The following is a 25,840-nucleotide window of genomic DNA, read 5'->3' as shown; positions in this document are numbered from 1 at the left end:
CCAAAGCAGGGAGCAATCCACAGTTTAACTGCATTCTGCTCCTGCTGGCCATACCAATCCCAGGATAAAATGTCATTGCTGCTGGGCAGGGTACCTTTGCTGACCCATCCCGCTACCCCAAGCAGACCTTTCACCCAGCCACAACCCACTCAGCAAGCAAGTCAAGCAAACCCAAGGAGTTTCAACAATAGAGCATTTGGCCTAGGCTGTCAAGCCCAGTTGCAACAACACGAGAGGAGTGCAAAGCAGGATCCAGTCTGGGTGGGCTTCTGCCTTGCTGCACCTTTGCCCTAGCTTCACTTCACTAGCCTGCTCCCAAGCCAGATTATAAATGTGTAGGTACCTCTGGAGAAGGACATCTTCCCCCTCAACACCTAAGCAGGTAGGTATGGCTCTTCCATCACACAGGCAGTGTAAAACCTAGTGAGAGGAAAACAGGGCCGTGAGGGTAGGACAGAAGGGGACAGATCTCTTTGACCCCCCCCGCAGGGGCAGAAGCTCCTAGTGCTGGTGCTGGTCTCCCACTGGCTGTGCTCAGCAGGCGGGCCGGCTTCCCTTGGGATAACAAGTTTCCTACCTCCATCACCCACTCGTCCAGACTGCACTAATGTGGCTTCCCTGGTTTCACAGCCACCCCTATGCAAGAAGTGCTCACACACAGGACAAGCGGTTTTCCGCAGCAGCTTTACTCTGATTTCCTCCCACTTTATCCCTTCTCAATCCACCCCGCTTGTCTTTTAGAAGCAGTTAGTACTGCCTGTGCTGCTCTCTGTGCCTGTTTTATATTCAGGACAAAAAACAAAGCCCCATTAATGCAGCACTGTAACCACACAGTCAAATGCACTGAACGTGAAGAATTCAAAAGATATGATTCCCCAAGCCACCGTATCACTGGCCTCTCTACGTGTCTGCAGCGACCGGCACTGCAGTGCCTGCTAGTACAGTCAAGCACTAATATATATGTGCTGCATGGATGAATTACAACTGCTGGGGGAAAAACTGAAACTTGGAAATTTCCATGCTCTGAAGCATTTAGCAGAGATGAGAAAGTAGGATCAACAAGGTAGTAAGGCAACTTGAACATGTCACAGGAGTGAGCAGGAGCCAGAAATAGCAGCCAGAAGCCTGGGCTGCTAGTGCTAGGAGGGGGCAGGGCAGGCCCTGTACCTCCCCATCAGGCTGCACTGCAGCTGCACCAAGGCGAAATTCAACCAATTGCTTCAGCCGACACAAAAAGCAGGAGGCTCAGAGCCTTGAACCTTCATGCATCGTTCCAAGTCTACTATGCTAATAAATACTTCACTAGTCTCAATTACATATATCCTTGCAAGCAACAGCACTTGTCTCACCAGCCAAGAGGGAACCATCTGCCACCAAGCAGAATCTGTCCATTGACTTCTAAGAGTGCCCAGACGTTATGGAAACACAATCCTGGGGACTAGTGGAAAACTCCTGTGCAAATTGTGAACTGCAGCCCAAACAAGCAAACAGACAAACAAACGAAACCCCTCACGGTCATCAGGCTTCAGTCTGCTGCAGGGCGTCCACACTTCATCTGTAAAAATCTTACAGGTCTCCAAAAAGAAAATCAAAGAAAATCACCGGGCCCCGCAAGCATTCTCTGAGGACATGTTACTTGCAGTCTCCAACCTGGCCACACGCCTGTGGTCCTCTGAACAGCAGATGCTGCTGGACCCCAATATGCCTCTGCCCAACGCTCCATGTCACCATCCAGCCCATGCTTCAGTCACCTGAGTGGCTCACGTGCTCCCATAGCACACAACTCACCAGCCACACACTCCCCATGCACCACACCAGCACCAAAGGTCTTGGCACCCGCTTTGCTGAGGATGTCCTTCTCAATATCAGCCAAGAAACATTTGCTCTTCACCTTGGGCACTGTCATCACAAGTTTTGCGGTGCCCTAGCTTGGCTCCCACTACATCCATCACTTAGAAATATCAACAGCCAGCTGAGCTACCCCCTGTTCCGAACACAGGGCCAGGCATACAAGCTTTGGAGAGAATTATGCCTACTGCAATTTTGACTATTTCAAATTCCATTTGAGGCTATTTGAGCCCAAAATGACGCAGAGACGTGCCTGAATAATTTTCCTGAAGCATAAAAATCACACTTGTCCCTCATAAGTGCCTAAGTTCAAAAAAGCTCAGTGGACTAATGGCAAGTTCCAGGTGTGCTCAAAGATCACCTTCATTCTGCTGACAAGCCTAAGAAACTCATACCACAAGAAACAGCTTCTTATAAAAAGTTGCAGCCTAAAAGTAGGGATCAGTATCCTTCTTCTCATCCCATTCCAGTAAGTGGCAAATAAGGCTCATGAATAAATTTATCTTCCCTGTCATCTCTGTTCACTTTCTAAACTCTTCTTGGCCATTATAACCACGGAAATATAGCCAGAAACTATATAGCCACACCTCCTAGCAAACAACTTTTGCTGCTGAATCTCCACTTTTAAATTTAATTCCAGAAATGCATTTATTCAACACAGAGCTCAACACCACAGCTTATAGGGATCAGAGGGAAGTCTTTCATCATAGAAACCCATCAAGGTGGGAAATTATCTCATTCTCACTGCTGGGAAGCTGGAAGGATAGGAGATGAACGAGCCTGAAGCACCAGGGGGCCTGGCTGAGCTGGCGACCAAGCCCCAGGCTTTTCTCAGGTCCAAGATCAGGACAGCAATGGCTGGACTTCAGAGCAGATGCCACCTCACCAAGGTGTCACGGTATCCAAGGCTGCACCTTTGCTGCTGCCCCCAGCAGCGCTAATTGTTGCTGCTCATTCCAGCTGCCTCAGGAGGGGGAGGCGGAGTTGTGGAGCTCACTTTGCAGGCAGAGCACATCTCTCCCCAGCATCCTTCACTCCAGCTCCGTGCTTGCACACCTCACAGCCACGGTTGGGAAATGCTGATAAGATGAGACAAAACAGCTTGTCCTCTCCTCTTGAGCTGCCTCATTCCAGACAATTAATTTCAGTCCTGCACCAGTCCTTGGCTGTCTTGGATTCTTGCTGTGAATCATCAGCATCCAAAATGCTGACTCACTGAGGTGAGGCTACAGATACCACTGATTCAAAAGCCATCATTCCTGTTTCTTCTTGCCCACCTGGCTCTTGACAGCCCTTGTGTTTTGCCCCTCTCCCCCTCACTGCCGCCTCTGCAAGCCCCAAGGATGTCACTGCATCTATTCACCAGAAACCCAAACCCTGCAGCACAGAGATGCTTCAAGAAGTCATTTAATCCCACCTGGCCCAACACAACAACTAGGCAGGTCTGACAAGCCTTTAATAAGTTCCTATAGTGGAAATTCTCCTTCGCACAGCAGCCTGCTCCAGGATTTCGTCTTCTTATCATTAGAAAGGTATTCCCCAGCGTCTCACCCAAATCTCCTCCCCTGAAGTATAAGTTTGTGACTGCTTCCGCTCTTCCCTGGAAGCCAATGAAGAGTTATTCTCTCATTTTCATAACTCCCCACCTTTTCCAGGCCACAGTAATCTCGCTAATTGGAGCAGGCTCAGAGAGTATTGCCCCAGCGCCACAGACAGGGCTGACCATACAAGCTCCACATGGACACAGAAGGCAACATTCCCAGTACCTCACTTGGTTCCATGGCAGTGACTCCCTGTAGACACTGATTAACCTGCAGGACCTGTGTCCATCTGCAAAGGAAGGTTCTTGCTCAGGTCCCTTCACTGTTCCGGCTCATGATGCTTCCAAAGGTCATCTGGAGACCCTAAAAGAGCAGGCAGGTCTACAGGGCCACTAAACCTAGCCCTACAACAAAGACAGCTATTCAGAAAGTCACTGTGGTCCAAACAGAACCTGGGAACCTACTGTGGGTGATGCTCCTCTGTGAAGCACTGAAGGAACAGAAAACAGCTGAACATAGTTGTGAATGGTTAGACACAGAATGACGCCGGGATGCATTAGGTTGCTCCTCCTGTCACCAGGGACTTATTCTTGCAGTGAAGGTCTAATCTAGGTACACTGACGCCCTTAGCTGGATGAACCCCTGAGGGTTCATCTGTCATCACCGACTAGCAAGACTTTGCTATTGCAACACCAAAATTTACCTTCTGATGCATAACTACAGCTGCAGCAATACTAGGACTACAGCTGCAGGAATACTTGGAGGTATCCAAGACCACCCAGGCGCGTGCCATTGACTCAAGCCCTCTGCTCTCACGTGTTGCTGTTTTCCATCTGTTCCTTGGAACATTCACACAAATGAATGTGTTGGCACCCAAGTCCTTCTCCAGAGAACTAGTCTCTCCAGATCTTCTCAACTTACAGTAAAGTAGTTCCCTCTTCGTCTTAGACCTTGATGTCCTCCAATTCCCAATGACCTTACTCCTGTGTGTGGCAAGCACTTCCATGTGCACAAACAGGCAGAACAGGTCTACAATCTGAGACCACAGCTACCAAGTCCTCTAGACACCCTACAAAGGCAGAAGTCAGTCACTAGAAAAGAAGCAGGGCACTGGAAGATCTGGGAGCAGATTTATCAGTCATCCATATCTTGCCATTATCTCCACCTTATCCAGGCTTCACTGGAACCATGAAATGCTTATAGTCATCATTCCCCATCCAGCACCCATGGGCCTACAGCCGCACACACAGCCATGTTGCCTGTGAACAGTCTTCTTCTCTGTGACTTCCAAGCCTGCATCCTTCCAGCCACTTGCTAGGTGCATTTGGAAAGAAGATGCCAGATGTGATCACCCTGTCGTCCAATGAGGTGATCGGAACAAGAGCGGGTCCCCCTAGAAACAAGAAGTATAGTATGTGTATTCCCTCTTCACCTAAGCCATCTTTTCCACTGGTCTGTGAGCAAAACTTGCATTGCTCAGACTGAACTCTCCTGCCTCATTCTATGTTAATCAAGCCAAGGTTGGTCCATCACACAGAAACAAAGCATCAGTAGAACATCAGAAGGACAGTTCCTGCCTTCAGACAGGGGGGAGCTCTGAGAAATGAGCTTGGCCAGGAAGAAGACCATTACCAACTAAGCACAAGAGGATGCTCCCAGAACAACCAGTGCAGAGACATGTCAGCTCGCAGTCACCCAGGAGAGATGACCCTCGTATATCTCAAAGACTGGTCAGTGATGGAGGATAGGCATCAAGCTGGCAGAAACAGTTACAAGCAAGCTGCTGCCCTCCTCAAGGGCACAGCCATCACAGAGATCACAATCTTTGAGATCCACTTTGTTGAACCTACCCACAGCACCCTTAGTGCAGCCCAGCATTGGGAGAGGGCAGCCTGCTCCACAACCAGAGGCTTTCTAACCTTTCTCAACCGAGTTGGCAAGGCTGCTTTGATGAAATGAGATCAGATTTAATTGACACGTGTTGCATTTGTGTTTGGGCAATTATGTATTTATATTATGTCAGCAGTTGCCAAGAGGCTGGACATCTGCTATTTCATCACATGTGAGCCAGGCAGTTCACAGACATCTGCCTCTGGAGCATGAAGCTGTGCTTTTGCCACACGTCTGACACAGAAAATGGCCTTCCCCCAACAAACTGTACTATGCTCCCCAGTGCATCACCATCTGGAGAAGGACAGAGAACTCTCCCCCATATTGACAGCCCACAGCCTCAGTGTTATTAAAATAGACCATACTTCTTTCACTATATCCAAATCAAAAAGCCCATCTAAGCTCCCCTGTGGCTTCGAAGTCAGTGGCTTCATGCTGCACAGAACATAGGTCAAAAATTGTTCATCAGAAATTTAGGGCAAAAGAAAAGTTATGAACTCACTCGTCTCATGCAGAGAGGGTAGGGATATCCCACAAACCAGCCTTAAGCTTTGGGGGCAAGGGCAACTTAAATACTCTTTCAGCTGGAAAATGCCAGGCTCTGGTTTGGCAACGGGAGTCGATCTGGGAGCAGTCAGCTGACAGACCAACAAAAAAAGACTAAAAAAAAAAAAAAAAAAGGCCTCTTTCAGCTTTCTGCCTTTGTGGATTTGACAGTACTCACCTAGCCAGTTCTGTGGCTTTTCCTACACTATTTATCAAATGCTGCCTTGCTTTGAAAAGCAAACAGCCCTTTTGACACCAGGGACAACAGGAAAGAGGAATGTGACCTCTGTCGTGTGCTCAGTGCTATGGAAAGGGTCCGCCACTCATCTGGATGTCTCAGGAAGGAGGCACAGTGGACTGGTGCTTTCTGTCCCAGCTATTAGGAGAGGACTACAGTCTGCTCCACTTTCAAGCCTGTCATTGTACAAGAACACCATTTTCACCTACCCACTGTCCATCTCACACTAGACATAGCAGTAAACAGTCATTGTTCAAGATCTGGGCATGTGGAGACATTTGGAAAAAGGCTTTAGCCACCCACCTCCTGCCCTGTGAGGCGACACCTCCCAGCTGAATAAATATGTGCAGGACTAAATTGCTGCGACCCTTCCTGGTGGACAGGCAGGGAAGTCAAGAAATACCTTTTCTGCAACTTCATTAGCATGTAAATGAAGATGTTTCAGCTGGTAGGTCAGGAGAGAGCACGATTCAACTGTGCTAAAGCCCCACACAGTTCTCCAGATTAAGGAGCAGCCAAGATATCTAGCAGTGAGATAAAAAAGCAAACACAGATTCCAACCTGGGATGCTTTAGCCGTTTTATCTCCATTTGTTTCCCTCTCTGCTCTCACTGATCCACACTGTCTCCCCTAGGCCTATTAACTAAGGCATTTCCAAGATACTCTGCGAAAGCACTGAGCAGTGAGGCAGCCCAGACCTCCCTGCAGATCAAGGAAAGCCTGTTTACCATCCCTGGGATTTACTTGCTTTCATTCACATTTGTGGAACCCTTGATTTTGACCCTGTTTCTCCATAAAAAAAAAAAAAAAAAAAAAAAAGAAAAGAAAAAGAAAAAGAAAAAACAACAAGTTAAACAACATCAATCCTATTTGGAAAGCACCCAGAGGCCTGCGAGTGCCAGTGTCAGGTCCCTGGGCAGCAGCTGGGTAATCCCATGCTCATCAGAGGTACCAACTGCATCCACCAAAAGGCAGATTATTACTCTGGAACACTTGAAATTCAAACCAAAGCCTTCACACACCGACTACCTGGCATGAAGGCTGCATGAACACTGTTTTCAGGAGTCCAGGTATGTTTTCACTGTCAGCAGAGTTCAGGGAGGATGCCAGGAGCAGGTGCACAGGCATTTTGGGGTTCAAGGTACAGCCAGGGCCTTCAGCACTTCCAAAGCTCCACCTGCAAAATCCAGCAAGAAGCACTGGCAGGTACTGGTGGAATGTTATGGTGGAAGGACAGGAAAGAAGGATGGGAAGAAAACAGGTTGTTTAGCACGGAGCACAAAAACTGTCCATTGTGATGGCTGCTTTAAGCCACAGTCCAACGTAACTTCCATTTCATCCAGCCCCAGAACAGCTCAAGACACTGCAGTTTTCCTCACTGTAGGGTATCATTCAATACAAAGTATTTTTCGCTTCTAAGAGAAGACTCAAAATGTACCTTACAAACACCTGAGTTTGGGAGTGGATTACGAAGAACAAAGACACAAAGGAACAACCTCCCCAGGCGTGTGCGCAATGGCCCTGCAGGCAGAGCCAACAGCTGCTGAAGGCCTCAGGTCATCCAAACCCTTTGGATCTCTACGAGGGCCTTCCTTTCCCTCTTTCCTTCATTTGCGCAACTTTCTGTGCAGAGAAAACAAAATTATAGCCCTCTCGCAGCACTTCACAATTCCTGCAGCCGCAGTTTCTACCCAGCTGAGAGGCTGCAGCTGAGCCACCAGCGCTGGGAGATGTCAAGACTCTCCCCTTTTTTCCCCCATTTTATTGCAAAAGGGAAGAACTAAACTAGTCAGGGGCACTGAGGTGGAAGCCCCGTACAAAAGGGTTGCCAGAGCCCCAAGACAAAACTTCCCTGCCCATGGGGAGGGCGTCCGTGACTTGGGGCAGAAAGCTCCCCAACGCCTTGTCAAGGATGCCCAGGGTCACCCCCGCTGCCGCACGGAGCCGCAGGGACAGCGGCAGCTCCCGCTGTGCGGGTTGATGCAGACCGGGCCGCAGGGCAGCCCTGCGAGCTCTGCCCAGCGCTGTCGCTTAGCAACCGCTATCCCAGGAGAGAGCGCGGCCCAGCACGGCCTCCCGCGCGGCCACGCGCCTCGCGCTCCCCACAACCACCCAAACGGCACTCTCCCCACCGAAAGAACAGCCCCACAAGGCCCCAGCTCCTCTCTGGACCTCCCTGCACCCACAAACGGGTTCTTCCCCACAGGGCCACCCTGGCATTCTGCCTTACTAGTCCCCAAGCCTTGCTCAGGTACCTGAGACCTCAGGAAACTGAGCAAAGATTTGGACAAGCCAGACCTCCCACACCAAGCCCGGCTGCTGCCAGAGGCTTCTAACGCAGCCTGGGGAGAGGAAAGGGCTGGATGGAAACCACTCCAGCTGTGGTCATTCATGGCCAGCATGCCCAGCTCTTGGCCAAGGGGACGCCAGCTGTCCCCCAAGAGGATGATCCCCAGGAGCATGTCAGGAAGGGGAGCCAGAGCTCTGCTTGCAGGGCAAAACAAATCTCCACACTGTCACATCCTTTCTGCTGCACATCTACAGCAGGAGGAGTTTCCTCCAAATGGCCCAAACGGCTCAAAATTTCCTCCTACACTGAATAAAATGCTGTAGGTTCATGGTAAAAAAGCAGCAAATCAATAAGTTAAAATGGACAAGGACTGGAGTCCAAGGAACTATGTAAACATTTTGTAAACATCTTTTTGGTAGTGCTTGAAATTTACGCTACTGTCCAGCTCATTGCTGAGCAAAGACTGATTAGCTGGTGGGAAAGAGGAAAAGCAAATTGCTATGGTAATCATGGAAAATAAAGACTGAAAAAATAAACGTTTGGGGTTTCTTTAAGCCATGACCAACACTGGTGTCTGCATCAGAGACCCAGCCTGTCATAGGCACAGGCTACTCAAAGTCTGAGAAAAAAGCAAGTTCTTTCAATGACTTGGCACCAAAGAATCCGATTAATCATCAGTGCTGTGAAAGACCAGTGCAATGCAAATACGTTGTCCTAGGGGCTTGTTAAACAGTATCAGAAGCTTCAGAGAATACTGGTTTCGAACTTGCAATCCTGTTTCAGTCCCAATAGTGCAGGCAGTGCGAGCTTCTTGCAGGCTAAAGGAGCCCAACGTGGTCTGCAGAGATCTCATCCACACAACCTATCTTATTGCATACTACGCTCAACAGGACTAATCAAAAAAAAAAAAANAAAAAAAAAAAAAAAAAAAAAAAAGCTTTCACAGTGAAACAGGATAGAAAATCTCAGTTTTATTGTTGTTGCATTTCTTTGTTCATTTTTTTTTTGAGGTGTGGGAAGCATATGTTGTGTGCAACAAAAAATTACTGTAGACTGAAAAAAATTTTTTTTTCTTTGAAGTTAGGTTTAATAAAAAGCACAAAGGATTGACCAAAGGCACCAGCAGGGCCTGGGCATCAATCAGGAGCCACAGTGGACTCATTAGCTAATGCTGGAGTCACCCACATCATGCTTCTTCCGTGCAGCTAGGCAACCATTAAGTAAAGCAGGCGGCTTCTGCTAGAGACTGAGCCGCTGACACCTTTCCAAGCGCTGGCTTGAATTTTTCTAAAGACTTCAACCAACACCTGGATTTCATTCCATTTGCTTCAAATTATTCCCAAACATGAAGGTTTTAGTTATTTTAGTTGCCTTTATTTTTAAGGCAGGTCTTAAGTGCTGCCTGTCAGTCCGACCAACCCTCAACCCAGGACCAGGGCTTCACTAATGGTTTGTAGCTGGGTGGGGGCAGACCCTCTGAGACCCAGTGAACCCTAATCCCCAAAATGCATTTGCAGACTCCTAGGTAAGAAGCCAGCCAATTTCTTACACCAAATGTGCTGCCTAATGCTAATTATCTTCATTTCTGATGGCTCTTCTCCATCTTCCAGACATACAGATGCTAGCCACCCTTCCTGAAATGGGCATCAGGAACAACCCTTTTCAAATAAATTAAAGTGATCATTCCCCCCTTGCAGCAGTGGGGGAATGAGAATTACAGACAGAAAGCACTCATCTTTCAGAGTAAGGAATCGAAACGTCCTGGGGGTGTGCGGAAAATGGAGTAATTTATTTTATGCACAGATACAATCCTGATAATCAGATCTAGAAACCGATGCCAAGGTTGAAACCGGAGAGACGCCCTGAGAACCCACTACAGAACTACTCTAACCTTGCTTTCGCCTATACAGCATCCAGGCAAGTCTTAACCTAGGGAAACCTCTCCCTGCAGGCATCTATCACACCAGTGGGCCTCCCAGGGATGGAGATCTTTTCTGGGAAGGAAACATTTTAGGGTTTTACTTATTTTCAGTCAGCTTTTCCACTTTGCCTCTTCAACAATTCTTAGTGCTTGTTTTCCTTCACTGTTTATTTCTCCAGCTCCCAAAGGATATATGCTTAGCATCTGCAGAAGTTAATCTAGCAATACTGTTTTGTGCACCTCAAATTCATGGGCAAGTGACAGGAAATCAGGGAACTTGGACAATTAAATGACAAACAGGAGGAAGGCCTGGAGAATTGTGAGCTTGTTTGTTTGTGGTAATGAATTAAACCTCTCCCTCCCACCACATCCAGGGAGAGAGATCTCTGTGAAGGGATCTTCAGTATTTTCTCCTGAAAGACTCTGATGGGATGACAGAGAAGTCCTATGAAATAGCACAGGCACAGTGGACCAAACAGCAGGGCACAAAATCCCATATACAAGCAGAGGACTTTCTCTTGGAGCTATCGGGACTCGGGGAATAGGATCCCTGCTCACCACCAATGCCTGGTGTCACGGCTGAGACACTCCCTGAGCAGAGAAGTCAAGCCAGAAGCCCCAGGCAAAAACAAAAGGAGAATTTCATGTTTTGCTACTGCAGCAATCACACAAAGCCTAAAGTTTGCACTAGGTAAACGGTGCTAATCAGGAGAGGAGTCATGCAGAGTTATTTTCCCAGAGTTATTTTTGACAGAAAATCATCTTCTAAATTCAGCTTAAATCCATGGTTAAGGACTGCAAAAGCAGAAGAGAGTTCTCATCCCCACCGGGGGCCATCAGGCAGCCCATCACATGTGACAGTTCTTGTAGTCCAAGTGCAGAGCCACCCCTGAGCCGGAGCACCACGTCACTGGGACCACACCAGGCAGCTCAAGCACAGTTTGTGCCAAGTGGACTTAGGCACCGTCCCTGCCCTCTCAGCCAAATCGGAGGCCAGCCTCCAACAGCCAGGATAATACAAGTTAACCCTTGCAAATGCTCCGGCATGAATTTTCACTCATCCGAGTAAGTGCTGAAAACAAGAAAGCTCTGCCAGCTCTAGCATAGCCCAATGTCTCTGTCTCACAGCTGTCTTGGCTACCAAGCAGACTGAGCCTGTGCAGCAGGGCCAAGTACACAGTCAAGCACCAGCCTTTACTCTTACACAGCACACAGGAAGTTCTGAATCATGCCCCACCAGCCAGGAGCAAGGCGCTGCAGTGGTCACTCCAAGGCAGATAGGAATCACAAGGAGCAGAAGGGTAACAAGCCAGAGAAGCCTCCTATAAATGACAGACATCACTGATGATTAACATTACTCTTCCCCAAGGAATCTTCAGTCACATCAGGCAGGACATCAATCTCTTTGAGGCCTGAGAAAGATGAGCTCTGATTAGAAGCACTGGCAGCACGATCTTGCTAGAAGAGGTACAGGACATATGTGACAGCTATGCATCTACACAGGCATGGCCAGTGCCCTGAGATTATAAGACTTATCCCCCTCCTGGTTTACATGAAAAGACATACAGAGACCATGAAACTGGTTGGCTCCACACTCACTCTTCAACTGAAGGCCGTGTTGTGATGGTTGCCTTCCAGGAGAGAAGTAAAAAGCCCACATTTCCTAGAAAAGGGACTTTGCACATCTCATTTGCCAAACAAACAACAACAATAAATAAATAAACAAAACAGCAGAAGAGGAGAAGAAAGTTCCTCATCAGCCACCAGTGCCAAATTCTCTAGGCAGGAGAGATACCCTTGAGGCCAACACAAGAAAATTGGCTGGAGAAAGCTTTGAAGTATGGGCTCCTGGATGGGCTTGCCTGAAGCACTTGTGTTTATTTGGTCTCCCATTAATGTCTCTCCCCAGACCGCCCCAGGTTCAGGGTGCCCATCACAGGTCCTCCCAGAATCTCCATCACCAATACAGCCACAGGCACTTTAGGACTTTCTGCTGGAAGTTTCCAGATACAAACACCTCTACAGCCCAACTGATCCTCTGTCAGTAATATCCTGAGATAACCATTCAGGCAGTCACACAGACAACAGCAAAGGGGCTGGACTCAGATTCATAAAAAGCAAGGCTACAACGGCAGCAACATCTCCCTACCAGGCTGAACGTTCCTGTTACCTTGGCAACACCGATAACGGTACTTCATTACTTGCAGCCAAGTGGTCTTGTGCAGAAGCAACCATGCTGAATTTGCGATAGGATTACAACAGCTTTTTCCCTTCTCTTGTCCTCCTGCCTTTTTCATTTGTAATTTATGATTCAAATATAATCCTGCAGTGAGGAAAAAACACTTGTCACATCTCTACTCCGAGTAGTACGTAACATTCACACTCATCCCTACAAACTGAAGAGATTTCCCAGTTGCTGCTCAGGATTTGACCATTACAAGCACATGGTCCTCCACACAGCATGATGTTTGCAAGATATCTGACTGTCTGTTCCCACCTCATTCCCTGTCCATGAGAACATTTTCCTGTTCCAATTTCTCCTCATCACAACACAGAGCTCCTTCCTTGCCAAATGTTTTTTTCCCCATTGCCATACACAGGTGTCCTGCATTATTTGCAGGTGAGCGAAGATGAAACAAAGACTGAGTTCCAGGGCAAGACATGGGTCAACAGAGAACAGGCCCTTTATAGGGGTCCTCAAGCAATACCACAATGGAGATAGCTAGACTGAGGATCCTGTCTTGCAGCAGGCTGGGAAGCAACCATACATAGAGTCACAAAAAGCACTGACCTTTTCCAAGAGGTACATCCCATGCGGCTAGCACTGGGGAGACAATGGGAGTTGGGCAAAAGTCACCACCCACAGCCTGCACACTCCATCATGGCTGTTGACAGGACGTAGCGAAGTCCAGCACAGAGCAAGGAGCACAGCAGGCCCCCCAGCAAGGCCCCACAGAAGCCTGCTGGCCTCACACTGAACAGCTTTTAGCAGCCTGCTCTTTTATCTGCCAAGGTTGGGAAATGGCCCAAACACTTCATTCTTTGGCAGCAGGGACAAAAGGCAAGAAAGGAATATCAACCCAAATCTAGCCCAAAACGAAGGAGAGAGGAGCAAGGGCCACAGGAGTAGCTGGGCTGGAGAAAGTCCAGAGAATTGCTACCATCATCGCTTTCCTAATGTAAGGTCTGTTGTAACACCTTGCCCCGGAGCATCTCCTTAGGCCAAGGTGGTCTCTTGCACCTGATTCACGCTCACCATTTACTTCTATGGGCAAGTCCTGAAGATCTGCATCCCAGCCTACACCTATTCAAAACTTATCTGCAATATTTCATCTCTTGGGAGCTGCTAGAACTCTCATCACAGATGGTAGACACTGCTCCAGAGGGACCTGAGGTCCTACCTCAGCAGGTAGGTCCTGCTCCAGAGGGACCTACCAGGGCAGTAACCTGTCCCAGTCCTTCACATCTTTGGCCAAAATCTGTGACAGAGATAGTGCATTGCTCTTGGCTATACCAAGATCTGCTGAACACCCCAGAGGTACACACACGGCCCTCAACGCCACAGCGCATCACCTTCCAAGAAAGACAGCAACTCCTGCCACCCAAGCAGACAGCTCCAAAAACACTGCCAAAGGTGAGGCAAGATTACAGTCCCAGTAGTGATCTCAGGCAGGTAAGCCTACAACAGCCAGCCAGAAAGATGGCCACAGACAGACGTGCATCCCAGCTCATCCCAGTCAGACTGTGGTAAGTCTGGCTGCTAGTCAACATAATACAGAAGGGGTTAGAAGTATCAGTCAAAGCAAGCAGCATATTTGGCCACAAGCCATCCTCTCCCAAGCTCAGTTTGAGGGAGCTGGCAGAGCTGTCACAAACCTTCAGGGCATGCTTTGCCACATACCACAAGGCAATTTGCTCAAATGAGGCCAACGCAGCTAGTATCACATAGAGCAAGCTTCACTGATCAAGGTATAGACTGTAGGAGCATGAGCCTCAAATCAAGAGGGAGCCACATTAGCAGCTCTCATCTGACTGTGGGGAGCAGGCAGAGCACTGGGTCCACGATCTGGTCCAGGCAGGACTGCAACCTCTGAGCAAACATCTGGGATGTTACCAGCTCCTTCAGAAGGAGTAGGGCTCCTCCCTGGGGCTTCCTTCAGGCCACCCAAGGTAAAGTGGTTGACAGTGCTCCCTGTGCCAGCCAGCTCCAAGTCAAGCACCCATTGCTGCATGAGGAAGTGAGTTAGCAAGGAGGCAAGAGTTGCTTCATCTTCTCAACTAATCTGTAAACAGAGTGAGGCTGTGAAAGATGATAAGCACAATGTTCTGGGCCAATTTTATGGTAAGGAGCTAATCCTGCCTGAGGCGCTCAGAGCAATCTCAGCATCTACTGTGTGGTTAACCATGCTTCACTGCCATTAGAAATTAATGCAAGTAGAATTACTGGGGCTAAACTTTTTCTGTGCCAGGTGCTAGCAGTGCTGGGATCTCTGCTTTGGGGATGTCCCTTGTGTTCTGGACAGTCTAGGTGCAGAGCTAGCTTCACTTGGCCGGCCCCCATGGCCCATCTCATGGGCCTTGGTGCTCTCACTTCCCTCTTGCTCCACAGGTCAATGAGGGAAGGCACCAGTATGGAGATCAGTAGCACCACACGGTAAATGTCCCATGAACAAGAGAGAAGGTATCTGATACAAAAATCTTAGTTCTAGCGGAGGAAGGCAGATTGAAACAAAGCCTTTAACAGTATTCCAAACCACTTTAAAAGAGCAAAGCTAGTGCATTAAAAAGGAAAGGAAAAACTCTCAATTCAACCCACAGAAGATATGTAACATGACAGCGGAGAGTGTAGCTGACTCATTGAGGAGCACCAGACAAGCAAGACATCTCAGCCACACGTCAGAAGCAGGAAGGAGTGCTGCAAACTGTCTGGACCCTGCACCATCAAAAAATGCTCTTCCTCTGGCTGATGATTGCAGAGAGCAGTTCCTACGCCCATTTCCAAGTCACCTGCTGCCTCTGAGGCAACTAGAGAATTGCTCGCATGAAAAAGTACAGGAAAGTATGTACCTTTGGGTTAGCTGTCTTGCACGGGGATGTAGCAGCCAATGTGCAAGAAGGACCTAGGACCATACATCCTTGAAACTACAAGTCCAACCTATAAGAAGAGTGGTGGAAGGAGAACAGTGAGCAAACTATAAGTGAAGAGAATACCTATAGCCAGAGGAGCCAATAAACGGAGCCTAGTTGAGATAAATATTCAACAAAGCCTGCCATCTTTTCGTTCATTTTCAAGGAAGTCTTAAGCTCTTGGACAGTTGTCCAGAAAATTTTGGATAAATGCTGAATAAGAAATACTATTTCTTTCAAGGTTAAAAATCACATCTTAGGCACCAATTCCTAGGAGAATGACCATCTCCACAGAGTAAACTACACCAAGGAGACTTAGCCCTTCCCCTTCACTTCTGTCTGCCAATACAGAATATCAAGCCCTATGCGACGTTCACAAGATAGGATACTTGTCCTATCCTAGTGACAGAGGTGAGCCGTGAGGGAGCCGCAGAGAAAAAAACAGAGAGATAAGAGGCTCATCCACAGGATGAAAAACACATTAAGATAGCAGTATTACCAAACCTTCCAGAAGCACTGGGATACTTCCTTCAGTACAAAGTAGTAGCTGGCCTAGGCTACCTACGCTACACCAGTGACATGGCACAGGAAGAATCTCTACTTGCCCTAAACGGAGTTCATGCCCTCGAGTTCTGTACTTGCCCCAGAACCTGATGCTACAAGGCTTGGCAAGTCTTCCCATAGTTGCCTCAAGCAGACAGAGCCAAATTAGTTCCACTCTAATGTGTACGTGCTTTCTCCAAGTCACTTGTGTGTCTGAGCCTGGAGCAGGCAAGTGTTGTTACTGAGATACAAGCAGAAAAGATAAAGGAAAAAAAAAACACCTGGACATGGGCCATCAACCTTCTGCTGCACTTAGAGACACTGAGGTCAACAGCAAAAACAACGGGATCATCGGATATCAAGGCCCAATAATCAGCTCTGCAGGCACTGCAAGGCTCCTAACACCATTAAGCACAGCACTAAGCACAGAGGAGAAGCAGAGGTGGCTTCTTTGCCCTCACCCCACTCCTCACCTCCCTAGCAGACCTCACCCATGGCACTCAACCCAGCTTTGACAGGCCCTCCTTTACCTAGCCCCAGTGGGGACAGCCTTGCTGTTTACCCAGGTTTGTAGAGCAGGAAGCAGGTGAGTTCATCAAATGAAAGAACTGTTAAGATTGGAACGGAGCTTTAGAGATCATCTAGTACAATCCCCCTGCACATGCAGGGTCACCTACAGCATGTGGCACAGGCTGCATCCAAGCGGGTTTTGAAGATCTCCACAGAAGGAGATTCCACAACCTCTCTTGGCAGCTTGTTCCAGTGGTCTGTCACCCTCACTGTCAAGAAATTTTTCCTTAAGTTCCTACAGAACTTTTGGTGCTTCTGTTTATGGACATTCCCTCTAGTCCTATTAGTGGCCACCCATAAAAAGAGGCCGCCTCATCCTCCTCACTGCCTCCCTTGGGGAGACATTGATCAGATCCTCCCTCAGTCTCCTCTTCTCCAGGCTGAACAGGCCCAGCTCCCTCAGCCTTTGCTCACAGGGCAGTTGTCCCAGGCCCCTGATCATCCTGGTAGCCCTGCGCTGGACTCTCTCCAGCAGCTCCACATCCCTCTTGTCCTGGGCAGCCCAGAACTGGACACAGTCTCCACATGTGGCCTCCCCAGGGCAGAGTAGAGGGGGACGATCACCTCCCTCGACCTGCTGGAGACACTCTTCTTAACGCACCCCAGGATCCCACTGACCTTCTTGGCCACGAGGGCACTGCTGCCTCATGTTCAACTGTCGTCTACCATGACACGCAGGTCCAACTCGACAGAGCTGCTCTTCAGCAGGTCAACCCCTAATCTGTACTGGTGTCCGGGGTTATTCCCCTCCAAGTGCAGGACCTTTCCCTTGTTGAACTTCATGAGGTTTCTCACTGCCCAGTTGTCCAATCTGTCCAGGTCCCTCTGGATGGTCCCAGGCTCTGCCTGGGATAAGTCTCCTCTTGCCCCAAGGGTCACTACTGAGACCCATATGCTATCTCTGCAATGGCCAGCAGCTTCCTGAGCTGAAGGAGGGCCAGGGATATCACAGAGATCAGCAGAGACAAGGAAGGGCTGCTATCATGGCAGCAGTTTCACTTCTTCAGAGACTGCCTCTGTCTGGCAAGTATTTTGGGGACTAGAAAAGCCACCTTTCTTCATCCCTTAAGGGGCATGACTGGGCACCCACCAGGCACGCAGGAAATCTCTTACATTCCTGCAGGGCAATAAGATGGGGAATGTGGCCTCATCACATTCTTCCATCTCTGGGGTACCAAAGGCTTACAGAGATGAGCACCTTTCAAATGTTGTCATCATCAGGCAAAACGGATGATCAAAGCTTCACCTCCTTCTATGTGATTTTCACTATCCTTCCACTTAGGACAGTTCCCTTCTGGCTCTGCCACAGCACAGTCCTGCTCAGATATGCAATGAGATAGGAAAGAGAAGACTGCGGGGTTCTCCATGATTTGTTAAGGAGAACCACAAATATGTAGGAAAAGAAGGGATACCATGCAGAACAGGTGCATGATTTTCAAGAAAGGGAACTTACCTCCAAAGAGATGGAGAAAAAAAGGGTGCTCAGACCCAGGAATGGGGAGTCAGCTTTGCAGGGCAACCCCAACAGCCCTTGTCGTACATAGCCCTGGGGAGAAACGTGTCCCGAACACAGCATGATGGATCAACCCAGCACATGGAGCATCTCCTCCCGCAGCAGCACACAAGAATGCAGGGTCACACATGAGTCAGCACTGGAGCTGGGACTACACCTCTGCCTCCCCTAATTCCAACACCGTCCTTCTGGCACCCAAACCCTACAAAAAAAGGGACCAGGCAAGAAACGTTGTCCTTTTCCTTTTGCTTCTTATCTTCCATCAAGCCCTCCTCCTCCTTTTTCAGACCTGCTGCAGACAGAACATACCCCTGAATGTGGCAGAGCTGCAGACCAGGCTGGCACTTGGATCTGCAAAGAGCCTTCCTCAAGGGACGCTCTCTTTAGAAGTACTGGTTAAGAAAACGCTCATAAAAATTAACAAGTTGCCCCGTCAGAGTCAGAAATATCTCTAGCCCTAAGAAGCACATCTGCAGCAGCCCATTTATAGCTCTCTTCAAAGACCTGGCTCCTCCGCCTGCATCCGGACTACAGTCTGCCTCTGCTGCCAGTAAAGCAGTGACCTGAGCCCTTTGCAGTGCGAAGGCAGAATTCAGTCCTGGTGTGAGGAGCAGGAAGCAGTACATTCAGCAGGCCCCCCTTGGTGCACCACCACAGCACACTAGATGATAGCAATGCACTGTAGTCATGCTTCATAGCGATGCACTTTGGTATCTAGGCAAGAGCCCACAATAGGATAGTGGGGTGCAGCAAGACAGCCAGGAGAGCTGTAAGAAAGGACTGAGGAGCCAGTGGAGAGCTGCAAAACATCATCTGATACAGCACACACTGTCCAAAGGCTGGCATTTAATGCCCATTCTCTAAGTGGTCAGAGAAATAAGCAGGTACCACAGACTGGGAATGAGCATTCGGAGATGCTCGGTTCCATACAGGCACCTGGGCTGTTGCAGATCATCAGAAAGCAGCAAAAGCTCTCAATTCACAACAGCTGTCCCCATTTTACAGACCATGGTACCTTACTTTCATTTTGGAGCTATCAACCAAGGTAGTCCTACTGCTATACTCAGGTCCCTCCCAAGGTCAGCTTGCAGGTTAGACTTAGAGCAGAATCCAGATCTCTTCCTCACAGGTAATGCTCCATCCCTGTACCACATTGCCCACAAGATGCCCTGGAGAAAGCTCACAACATAGTTCATAGGAACTGTACTGTGCAAAGACCCTTGTGCAAACTCACTGTGTGCCAAGGTACTGGAACAGAGTGAAGCCACCCAGACAGCGGGGTACCTCAAGGACTCAGAGCCTTCTTTGTGAAGGCCCAGGCCAAGAGGCTGCAGATACCTTCAGGCTCTGCATCAATTTAAATTTGCATCTCAAATCTATTTCTTTCCTTTCCTGTCTTCCGAGCTGCCAGGTGATATCAGCTTACCTGGACTAAGTCTTAGGTTGACCTTGCCCAGCCTTGTCCTGCAGCTGTGGAACTCACACCCCAAACTCAAATTGCCATTGCACAAAATGCAATGTCAAATTTTGCTGGTTGGCAAATATATCACTCTCCCCAAAATTCCTTGCACAAAACGCAACAAAACAAAAACAACAGTGAATCTTCGTGTGAAGTGCAATGTCCCAAGGACAGCTTTGTCAGCATCAAAGACACAGACAGCTGGTAAGAGCCTTTCTGTTGGTAAAGAGGCTGCTACTTAACTCTTAACTAAATATGAAAACCTTGCACACACACACAAACACGCACACACACACACACACACACAACACACACAACCCAATTCCAGTGTCTCGCACTTCAGCAGTTAGAAGGGCAGATTTATGGGCTTCAAAGGGATTTCCAGGTAAATAACATTTCACCGCACATGCCTCTTTCATATTTCATTGCTACTTCTAATCTCTGGCCAGCAGTCAGTGCAGCCATTCTGCACTAAAAAAAGAAATATCTCATATATATATATATATATATATATAAAATATAAACATAAAATATATATGATATGATATTATATATATTATATGATATAATTTATATATCACTCAGCCTTACTGAGTGATCCATTCCAATGCATCAAGAAAGGAGAGGAAAGGCTTTCAAGATAAACTCACGCTGCTTCCAGGGGTTGCTCTCAGTCCTCTGCTCAGGCACAATTCAGAACCTGCAAAGAAGAGGTCATATGTGGTTACCAAAAACATAAATAAATAAATAAATAAAATAAAAATCCTCCAAGGAATGATCACAGACACACAGAAGGACGTTAGCCAGGCATTTCATCACAAGATGGTGCCCTAACTGCTCAAGCATCACATTTAGATTCCAGACAAATTTGCTCGCTAGAGAATTTAAGCTACAGATTACTTTATATGCAGCTTTGCTCTCCGAGAGCACACCATAAAACCAGCACCTTCCAAATAAGCAGGCCTGATCACCACGTGCGTTCAGAGCCAGCTCTGCTAATTTGAGTGATAAAAGCAAGTATTTACTACAGGCGGTACTGCAGGAGCAATGCACCTCCAAGAAGTGAAACAGATACGTCCCTGCCTTGCGCAACCAGTTGCTGCCCAAGTTCTAATTTCAGGGCCATCTGTGCAATGCCTTTGTCTTCTGTCCCTCCGCTTCACCTGCACGACCCCTCCGAAAGCGATAGCCCAGGCCAGTGTCGCCGAGGGCAACATCTGGTGTGCAGGATTTTTATGCTGGGTAATCATGCATGAGCCACAAGGAACCAGCTTGCCTTGCCCAGCCACGGAGAGACTGGCGTCTTCGCTGGTTAAATGAGCAGCTTTAATAGGAAATGGCTAGCTAAACAAATCCTGCAACAGCAGTTTCTGAGCCAACTTTAGATTACAACTACATCAAATGAGAGGAGGGGAGGGGGTGGGGAAAGGATATTCTCTCCGTCCCAAAGAATTGCTGAAGCGCAATATGCTTTACAGTCACAGGAAAAAAGAAGAAATATCCCACAGAGCAGCTAGGATAGGTCCTGCTTTAACAACAAGGGTTAATTTCCAAATGAACCTTCAGCCTGCCCGCAGGCAAAGCTTGTGGATGCATCCATGGGTAAGCGCAAATGCAAAGCAGGCAGGACATTCTGCCAACGCAAAGCACTATAAAATGTTAACTAAAAGCCCCTCTGAATACCCAGCCTCAAGGTCCTATGCCTCACTCGCGCCACATCTCACAGTGATTCAGTGAATCATTTCTCTCCATCATTTCACTCATCAGCTGCACTTAGCACAACACAGCTTGCCCTGCAGGGAGGTGCTAAGAGCAGGCTTTGGCTTCTCGGGAACGACAGATCCACATCAACTTGCTCCAGAATTTGCTCAGTGCACAGAAGTTGCTTCACTTCCTCTGGGACCACAGTCCCCAGGTACTCCAGCAACACTGAGTATCTTCTCATGTTATCTCCTCAGGCCTTAGTACACTAACAGCCCAGCAGCTGGGCCAACTACTGCGTCTGACTCGGGATGTCCCGAATGGTATCAGGATCCTCTGCTCTCTTGTCCAGCAGAAAACCTGCCACATTAAGGCCAGGAGGGGAGTACCTGCAAGGAAATAAATTCACCTTTTGAGTACAGAGAAATTTCATCCCTGAATGCTCTGCATGAGAGCTACAGCTGAAAGAGGGGGGAGATACAACCCTCCATGCTGTGCCCTCATGTGCCATGCTCTTCGACCAGCTTTCTGCCACCATCCCATCAGGAAAAGTGCAAGCTGAGTATGATTAGAGAGCTTCAGTGAGAACCCTATTACATGCTGGAGTTGGGAAACTCTCCAGTGTATCCATATCCACTGGGGATGGATTCTTTTGTAGCCACTTTGGAGACTGGTTTTACTTGCTTTGCTGTCTAGTTGTATTCTTGAGCAGGGCTGGGAGACACCACGAGGCATCCCTACAGCCAAGACCTGGGTATCCAGACAAGTCTGGGGAGTCGGGGATCTTGGCAAGCTTGGCTCGACTGCAGGCTTGCTGCAGCACTCGCTGAATGCCACAGCTGACAGCGCAAAGGCATCTGCAGTAGGCTCCAGGCATTGAGCAACACCCTGCTAAGATGTCAAAACCCAAGCACACCTCCCTCTCTGTTTTTTTTTTGTATCCAAATGAATCACAGAATAGGTGAGGTAGGAAAGTACCTCTGGAGATCATCTGGGTCAACCACCCCACCCTTGCTCTGCAAGGGCAGGTCAACCAGGAGCGTACCCAGTTGGGTTTGCATGCAGACTCTACAGCTACTCTGGGCAGCCTATTCCAGCCCTCAACCACTCTGAAGATTGAGACACTTGCAGCCAGGCACAGGGAAAATTCAAAGACCACAGTTTCACACAGACTTCCCAAGACAGCATTGTTAGCACAACAACAGCCGAGCTGACGCCAACAAGGGCTGCTCTTGCAGCTCCAGTTCTCTGCCTGCTCACACCACTGACAGCAGGCATCACAAGGCCAATGGAAGCCAATCTCAGAGCCTACATGCCTTTGCACTAGAGCCCTGGGTGGGATTTGATCTGAGGACTCCAGCTATCCTTTTAAATCTGAAAACAGTATTTACTCTTACAGCACTCTTACAAGAAGACAGCTAAGCTCAGAACGTGTTCCCCACTCCACGTACAGCAGCGGAGGAGTGCATGCAGACCATGACTAGCAGCACAGGAGCCCAGCATCAGAAGCATAAGGCTACTCTCACATGCTGCTATATACGTGCCAAAATATTACTGATCCCAGCTCCCACTGGGGTGCTCTTTCCCCAGCATCTGCCTCTTTTCACATAAACGCAGCTGCACAGAGGCTAATGAGCCAAACTATAGCCCCAAGAGAAGGCTCCATGAGTAGAAGAGCTCAGCCCTTTCCCAGCAGGAAGGACACACAGATGCCCCAAGAAGTCAAGGTGATTTGGAAGAGCAGACTCAAACACCAACAAATTCTGCTCTCACCAAGATAAGGTTGCACAAATACATAGAGATCTGTTCCCTCCACAGGTGCAGCATGCAAACAAGCTTCCATGGCCCTGCTACTGTTCCACCAAGCTCCATGACTTTTGTGGGTAGATAAAAGACAGATGGCCAATTCATAACCAGCTGTAAGAGCAACAGGCATTTGTTCAGACCCCAAAAAAGAGAAATCATATTGGCAGCCTCAGGTTCCAGGCCCTGCCAGGGCTGCGTCATGTCCACCCTTTGACCGAGCACTGAGAACGTAGTCCCTGAAGGTACGGAGGTGGCACCAAGCACTCCCAGCTTGCCCGTTCTACTGCACTGGTATCTACATGTGTCAAACAAAGCCAGTGCACACTCAATTAGATCCAGACTTTCCTTCCTGTTTTCTGCTGGGAGACAGCAGTAAAGTTTTACCAAAGCTGGCTCCATTTCAGCAGTCTCTGAGCAGGAAGACCCTTTGAGATCAGAGCTGCGGCATCAATTAATATGTTATCACTGAAGTACTCTGAGGATACAGACATCTGGGAGGAAGATGCTCCCCCAACCTTGAAAGTCTGCCTTGCAAACAAGCAGCTCCCCATAACATTCCTGATAGCAAAAAAAAAAAAAAGAAAAAAAAAAAAATGTGCTGGATTGCATCAAGATCTCCTGTTACGCCTCTCCCTCACACCGGTGTGCACACCTTCTCAGTCAAGATGATTGCTCTGGGCTTGAAAACATCCCACCAGTGACCCACCTTGTCACAAGTCCATAGCAAACAGCCAAGCCGACCCTCAAAAAGAGCAAGCATGTGTGTTGGCTGTCAAAGCACTTGCGGGGCTATCTGACTGCATCCAAGAGGCTCAAGCAACTGGTCAACTGGCCATATCCCGGGCAGCAATGCTGGCAGGCTCAGCCGTTCACTGGACTTAGGAGGATGCTGTACATTGAGTCCAGCTTACTGAAATCTAGGCCAACGCATTGCAAAAATGCCATTCAATACAACAAAGGGCAAGGACGGGGTTCACACCGTTCCCCTTGCCTGTTTGCTAGAGCAGAAACATTAACGGCAAGAGAAGCGCAGCAGCCCCAGGGCAGCTTGGCGAGCGTTAAGCGAGGCCCGGGAGAAGTCCAGCTGTGCCAAGCTCCACCCCATGCTGAGATCACGTCAGCTCTGCTGAGCTGAGAAGGAGCAGCCCAGACAGCGCTAGCAATCACCATGGACCACAACATCACAGGCAGTCTGGCCCCTGAGAGGAACCTGGAAAGCTGCAAGCCTGCTGCAGCCAACAACAGACACACAGGAGGCACGTATAAACCCCGGTGCGCTGACCAGTGCGCAACAGTGCAAGATGAGCTACGGTGGAAGATGCCTCATCCCAACAAAAATACAGCATGGGCAACTGCGTTTTCTCCACCTGTAATTCCTTCAGTCTTTCCAATTATGCCTACCACAAAGCAGTCAAAACAGACATCCCACAGCTAACTGCATTTTACTACGAGCCCATCCAGAAAAGAGCTGAAATGTATTTATGCACAACACCAAGGTGACTAGCAGGGATTATGCCGTGCTATCAGATAGCTCACTTCGGTGCCCAGGATGGAAGCCTCAATGAATCTGCAGAGGGAACATGCAGACACACATAGATCCAGAGTCAGATCAGAGCCCCAATAATGTTTTGTCCTGTTCTGGGCAGTCCCTTTGCTGGAAGCTCATCTATCAGCAATTTTAATAAATCTGATCCAGAGGACTACTCTCCCACTTGGAGGCATTTGTCATTTCTCTCTTATCACTGGTGTATTTCCACTCCCAAGGAGGAGATCCAGGTGCCGTACTATCCAGTGCTTGGCAGAAACTCCTGCCAGCAGAAATTGCACTGGATCAATAGCACATGTAATTATGACATTTAATCGCTTCTATCATTCACCAGGGAACTGCTTCCCCAACTAAATACTTAGGGGAGAAACTCCTTCAGAACCCCTCTCAGCACTGCCACCCTTGATACACGTCCACTCAGATCACGAGCCCAAGTAGCTGGACATCTTGGGATGCGCATGGGCAGTCCATCCTCCCCTTCCCACTCTTGCTGCCTTCCCCGTCCTGGTTCCCACCTTTCCCTTCCAGTGCACATACCTGGCTGCCCCTGGCCGAGCCAGGAGGTTGTCTTGCTTCAGTACACAAGATTCGGTGATTACAAAAGGGATGATGTATCTTTAAAAATGCACAATCTGATTCCTGGTCCTTCTGCCCATAGCAAAATACCTTGTGAAATGGCTCATCCTCTTCTCCCACAGAAACATGTTTCCTTCCAAAAGGCTGATATCCCCCCTCCTCAGCCCCTGCTTCTCCCACCATAAAAGAAAAAAAAAAGAGGAAAAAAAAAAAAAGAAAAAAGCTAAAAATATCTTCTGAAAGATATTCAACAGAACAACAGACTCGCAGCAAAACGAGGTGGGAAGCGGCTGCGAATGTGTTAAGATCCTCTTTAATCTCTTCCCAGACACCTAAAAATCCACCAAATGCAGTAAAAGAGACCTCAACATTTTCTTTGTGCAGCAAGAGAGATGACTCCACCCTGTGTTTTTCTCTCCATCTGATACGCAGAGAAGGACACCAGCACACACATCCCTGCTCCGCTGCTAGGCGGTAAACAGGGCTGAGACAGTGGGTTACTAGGCACAAAGACACGAGAGCAGTTGGTGGGTGGAATCTGGCAAAAATGCTGTGCCGTAAAAGCCTCATTCAGGATCAGCTCAAATCCAGGACTCATTCTACTCTACATCAGCAGCTGATCCAAATTTTAAACTTTTTTTTTTCAAGATCTTGCAAAGGGGTATCAGTCTAGGGGAGCCAAATGGGGAGCAGGGGCCATATGGGACAGCAAAGCCCAGATAGAT

At 48.5% G+C, this 25,840-nt stretch overlaps 1 protein-coding gene across 9 annotated transcripts in view; it reads right to left on the bottom strand.

The window, feature by feature from the left end:
• EPB41L1 (erythrocyte membrane protein band 4.1 like 1) overlaps nucleotides 1–25,183 on the bottom strand; it is an 81,672-nt gene extending 56,489 nt beyond the window's left edge. For 8 of the 9 annotated variants that reach the window (XM_026037337.1, XM_026037341.1, XM_026037339.1 and 5 more), the window contains exons 1-2: nucleotides 25,077–25,183; nucleotides 20,137–20,186 (exon numbers count right to left, since the gene is read on the bottom strand). The gene's annotated coding sequence lies outside the window, so the exon portion shown is untranslated. Of the gene's footprint in view, nucleotides 1–15,341; nucleotides 15,430–20,136; nucleotides 20,187–25,076 lie in introns of all 9 variants that reach the window. The other variant, XM_026037338.1, reaches the window with a different exon arrangement.
• Nucleotides 25,184–25,840: the final 657 nt, after the last annotated feature.

Source organism: Nothoprocta perdicaria, unplaced genomic scaffold (genome assembly GCF_003342845.1).
Source record: "Nothoprocta perdicaria isolate Ctin4 unplaced genomic scaffold, notPer1 scaffold_196, whole genome shotgun sequence".
In the NCBI taxonomy this organism is placed as follows: Eukaryota; Metazoa; Chordata; class Aves; order Tinamiformes; family Tinamidae; genus Nothoprocta; species Nothoprocta perdicaria.
This window is presented reverse-complemented; position numbering and strand designations above follow the sequence as displayed.